The sequence below is a fragment of the Hylaeus anthracinus genome, unplaced genomic scaffold (assembly GCF_026225885.1).
Source record: "Hylaeus anthracinus isolate JK02 unplaced genomic scaffold, UHH_iyHylAnth1.0_haploid 3, whole genome shotgun sequence".
Lineage (NCBI taxonomy): Eukaryota > Metazoa > Arthropoda > Insecta > Hymenoptera > Colletidae > Hylaeus > Hylaeus anthracinus.
The window spans coordinates 5470090-5474427 of record NW_026535284.1 but is presented as its reverse complement, the minus strand read 5'-3'; the positions used below and the strand labels follow the sequence as shown (position 1 = coordinate 5474427).

The window sequence follows — 4338 nt, the reverse complement described above, 5'->3', positions numbered from 1 at the left end:
AAAAAGAAAATATATACGTGTCGAATCGAGTAACCTCCTCCTTTTCCGAAGTCGGTTAAAAATAAACGGTAAAGGACGGGAAAATTTAAGAATATCGTAGAGCTAATGCTTCCTTCCGAGAACGGTGAATTTAATGGTGTAAATGAATCATGGTCCTTTTCCGTGCACTAAAATTTACGGTGGTAAGTGCTGCAATTACTTAAATAACTATACTGAAATATTTAATATACAATTCCACATATCCTTGCTTCCCCTCCCTGTAGACTGCAACCAGTTTTACGCGTAAAATTAAGATCGAGCACGCCATTCACATGTACCTGTAGATTGGTGACGATTGAGAATAATTAATGACGATTGATGACTGTTTTACGAAGATTTTTAAGTTTTAGATAGTAATTTGTGACGATTAGTGACGATTGATGACAATTTTACGAAGATTTTATGAAGATTTTTGAGTTTTCGATAGCGATTAGTGACGATTGATGACGATTGATGAATTATGGTGACTATTGATTATGATAATAGACGATACATGATGATTAAGAGCGATGAATGATGATACGTGAAGATTGGACACGATTGATGATTATTAGATGCCAATTTGAGGCCGTTAGCGACGATTGATGACGATTGATGACGATTGATGAATTATGGTGACTATCGATGATGATAATAGACGATACATGATGATCAAGAGCGATGAATTATGATTCATGAAGATTGGAGACGATCGATGATTAATAAATGCCAATTTGAGACCATCAGCGACGATTGATGACTACTGATGATGATTTGATGACGATTAATGAGTAGGGACGACTATCGATGACAATAAATGTTAATTGATGACGATTGTTGATGCTACATTACGATTAATGACGATTGATGACGATTAATGAGTAGTGGTGACAATTGATCACGATAACAGAAGATATATGATGATTAACGGCAATCGATAATGACACATGATGTTTGTCCGGCGATTGATGACATGTAATAATCCACATGTCTACATATATATGACAATTGGTGACAATTTGATGACGAATAATATGCAGGAGAAAGCAACGATGACGGTGTAGGATGATTAATGACGATTGATGACGATATGTATTACGATAGTGACGATTTGTTATCATTCCCACAAACTGAAAAAACATTTTTATAAAAAAAGAAACACCATGATATCTCAAACATTTCTATGTGAAATAAATTGAAAAATTTATCGAACTTATTTTAAATCGTACTTCAAATATTCCCAACGTTATAAAAGCATTGGATAAATTGTTGACTGTAAAAAATAAACATCGCGAAAGACAGTTAATACTTGGACGCGAAACGTGGTTTCGTCTCCGAATCACTTGAAATTCGCAGATAAACCGTTTCCCTGTTAATCGACGATTGAGAACCCCTCGTCATGTAGCGTATCAGCAATTACGTGGTTCCGCGTTAGGACGATGTGTGTTCTCTCATGGCGGTGCGTACACAATGCCCTGGAACTTGGAAGTGGAGGATACCAGCACACACGTGTAGAGCAACATCGGCTACGGAGACAATGAAGCATGGCCACACCATTAATCGAGCCGATTCCCGCGCATTGTGCCCGGGATCGGCCGGACTACACAGAAACGATTCCACGGAGGGTTGCGATCTACCTTAGACGCAAACTATTATAGTTTAACAGAGTAGTTTGACAGCGATCATTGATTACGATACGTTACGATTCATTTCACCGTTCGTAACAATTTATCACGATTGATAAATATTAAATTAGAATTTAGTGACGAATAATGGAAGTAATCGATAAGATTGCGGTTGACAGCACGATTCAGGGCGATCGATAATATTTAGGCGACAAGATGGAGATTGGTGACGACGAGTCAACTATTTGTTATTAATTAATAACTAGCTGTGACTGTTAAAGACGATACATAACTATACACGACAATACACGAATGATCGATGGTGATTGATTTGAAGATACACGACGATTGATGACGATTACATAACAATAAATAAAGATTGATGACGATCGATGGCGATTCATGACGATTGAATAACGATAAATGACCATTGATGAGGATTGATGGCGATCAAATAAAAGTACATGACGGTACCTAACAATTGATGATGGTTCATGATAATTGGTGACGATTAAACAGTCATTAGATGATTATTAATGATGATTAAATAGCAATAATTAATCATTGATGACGATTGGTGGCGATTAAATGAAGGCACATGACAATAGCCAACAATTGATGACGATTAAACAGTAATTAAATGATTATTAATGACGATTAAATAACGATAAATGACCATTGATGAGGATTGATGGCGATTAAATTACATGACGATACCTAACAATTGATGATGATTCATGACGATTTGTGACGATTAAACAGTACTTAGATGATTATTAATGACGATTAGATAACAATAAATGACTATTGATGACAGTTGAAGATGATACTAGACGATATATGAAAATTAACGACGGTCGATGATGATAGATGATGATACGTGACAATTGATGATGTTATAAGATTAATGACGATTGATAATATTAATAAGTAGTGGTGACCATCGACGACGGTGCATGTTATCCGATGACGATTGTTAACGCTTGACATTGAAAAATAATGATTGATGACAATTAATAATGATGCATGACGATTGATAATGTTGAATAATGAAAAGTAACGATGGTTGACGATTGATACCAATGTATCAATAAAACGGATGACGATTCACAACGATTCACGACGATTAGGTAACCATAAATAACGAACAATGACGATTGATAACGATTAGATAACGATAAATAACCATTGATTACGATCGGTGACGATTAAATGAAGATACATGGCGATACCTAACAATTGATGATGGTTCATGATAATTAGTGACGATTAAACAGTCATTAGATGATTATTAATGATGATTAAATAGCAATAACTAATCATTGATGACGATTGGTGGCGATTAAATGAAGGCACATGACAATAGCTAACAATTGATGACGATTAAACAGTAATTAAATGATTATTAATGACGATTAAATAACGATAAATGACCATTGATGAGGATTAATGGTGATTAAATAAAAGTACATGACGATACCTAACAATTGATGATGATTCATGACGATTCGTGACGATTAAACAGTAATTAGACGATTATTAATGACCATCAGATAACGATAAATAACTATTGATTACGGTTGAAGATGATACCAGACGATATATGAAAATTAACTGCGATCAATGATGATACACGATGATAGGTGGCGATTATGATTGCTAGATATCAATTTCTGATCATTCGCGACGATTGATGATATTAATAAGTAGTGGTGACCATCGACGACGGTGCATGTCGTCCGATGACGATTGTTAATGCTTGACATTGAAAAATAATGATTAATAACAATTAATAATTGCTAATGTTTGATAATGAAAAGTAACGACTGTTGACGATCGATACCGATGTATAACGATTTATGAAAATTGATAACGATCGCCGGCAATTGAATGACAGTGAAAAGCGAGATATGCAGGTCGATTACGATTGTAGACGATCATTCAGAGATTCGTTTCCTTTCGTAACTTCTACTAAATTAGATTTCGTCCCTCGTCCCTCGTGATTGTCAATGCGTACGGGGTTGTTCGTTCTTAATCCTCATTTGACTTTACACTCTGAAGTTAACGGGCATAACATTTCGTAAACTACTGTCCATCCGTTGCGAATAAGTTCAAGGTTCAGAAGCTGGAACAGGGAGGAGATGGGCAAACAGTTTCCTCGCATCGCATCGCCGTCGTCATCGGTATATCCCAGCTGTAGTTTACTCACGACGCTTAACCCGCTACTAAGGACACGAGGGAGGATCGTGGTTTGAAGTTGCGAGCGAAAGTTTAACGCTGGTAATTTCGTGGCAATGTCCCCAGTTCCTTTCGCGAGGTCATCGGTGCATACCGCACTGCGACATCCTGGCATAACCTGATGCAGCCGCAAAAAGTTCGACCTTCCACCGGTAATAAAACTAACACGACCGCCTGGGAGCCTGTTGTACACATTTTTAATGGAAAACTGACCTTTCTTAGGCGAGTATAATTAATTGAGAGCCGCAGTGGAGAAGCGGTAAAGCATACTGCTTGGGAAAAGATTTTTATTTATTCGCTGGTTCACTCTTTGCGTTTTGCTGAATGGAAGTGTGCTCGGATGGTTGCTAAATTCTATACCATTTGTTTACAAGAATGATTTTTTGACGATAAATAAGTAGTAGTAGACGATACATGATGATTGATGATGAGCGATGACGATTACTGACAACTGATG

At 36.7% G+C, this 4338-nt stretch overlaps 1 protein-coding gene across 1 annotated transcript in view; it reads left to right on the top strand.

Annotated features, from left to right (window-relative positions):
- Positions 1-3656: 3656 nt before the first annotated feature.
- LOC128893656 (brain tumor protein-like) overlaps positions 3657-4338 on the top strand; it is a 136464-nt gene continuing 135782 nt past the window's right edge. Inside the window, exon 1 of the mRNA XM_054154785.1 lies at positions 3657-3666. The gene's annotated coding sequence lies outside the window, so the exon portion shown is untranslated. The remainder of the gene's footprint in view (positions 3667-4338) is intronic.